This window comes from Triticum dicoccoides, chromosome 6A (assembly GCF_002162155.2).
Source record: "Triticum dicoccoides isolate Atlit2015 ecotype Zavitan chromosome 6A, WEW_v2.0, whole genome shotgun sequence".
In the NCBI taxonomy this organism is placed as follows: Eukaryota; Viridiplantae; Streptophyta; class Magnoliopsida; order Poales; family Poaceae; genus Triticum; species Triticum dicoccoides.
The window spans coordinates 382,991,939-382,993,213 of record NC_041390.1 but is presented as its reverse complement, the minus strand read 5'-3'; positions in this window follow the sequence as shown (position 1 = coordinate 382,993,213).

Sequence of the window (1,275 nt, the reverse complement as noted above, 5' to 3'; positions counted from 1 at the left end):
TTGCCTCTAGATGAACAAGACCCCGATCGATCAAGCCGGTTGGGGCTAGATGAACAGGACCCCGTGGAGGGCTGGATGAACAGGACCACCCCATGGAGGGCAGGATGAACAGTAGACGGTGGAGGGCAGGATGAATAGTAGCCCGTGGAGGGGTGGTTGAATAGGAGCCCGTGGATAGGGCTGGTTGAACAATAGCCGGTGGAGTAGCGCGCGGTGGAGGCTGGATGAACAGGAGCCCGTGGATGAACAGTCACAGGTGGAGGCTGGAGGAGGTCGATGGTAGATGAACAGTAGCTCGTGGAGGCTAGAGGGGGTCGACGGTGGAGATGAAAAGTATCCCGTGGAGTCCCGTTTTGCGGTACGCCACACCCATCCCGATGAACAGGACCCCCGTTTCGACCGTAGCGCTCCAACACAAGTCCGTTTCGTCCGCTTTGCGGTACGCCACACCCCTCCCGATCAACAGGACCCCCGTTTCGACCGTAGGAGGTCCGTTTCCTCCATTTTGCAGTACGCCAGACCCCTCCCGACCAACAGGACCCCGTTCCGAATGTAGGATGTCCGTTTCCTCCGTTGTGCGGTATGCCAGGCCTCATTTCCATCGCCTGTTCCGTCCAAGCCCTCCCGATGAACACGACCACGCATTCCGTTCTGACCCAGCAGTTGGCTCCCACGCGTTCCGTTGCCTCCCGATGAACACGACGCATTCCGTTGCCTCCCCATTAACACGACGCATTCCGTTGCCTCCCCATGAACACGACACATTCCGTTGCCTCCGCATGAACACGACGACGACGTTGTTTCTCTGTTCCGACCCAGCCATGTCAACGAGCCCTCGCCGTACGTATGCGCGAGTAGGCGTTCGAGACCCCGCCCGTATGTACACATACATGGCCGTATTTTCTTTCTTGCACCCTGGCCGCCTCTACTACGGCACGTGCACGCCTCTACATCCACCAGTATATATGTACGTACACGTTCGCAACCAGAATGACAACGCTACGTACGCTTCGACCAGGTGGGTCCCGACTATCAGGCACTTCCTTGCGTGCGAAGATGTAGCTCGTGGGTCCCAGCAGTCAGGGGGGCGAAATACGGTGGCCCGTCTAGTGGGTCCCCGCTGTCAGGTGGAGGAATAATTATTTTGCACATAATAAGGAGGCACTTCCTTGCTGCGACTGTGGGCCCAGCTGTCAGCCTCTCCACGTATACTCCACGTCCGATGGAAGCCGTTCCTTGACCACGTTGACCACGCCATGCTGAGAGCACCGGGGC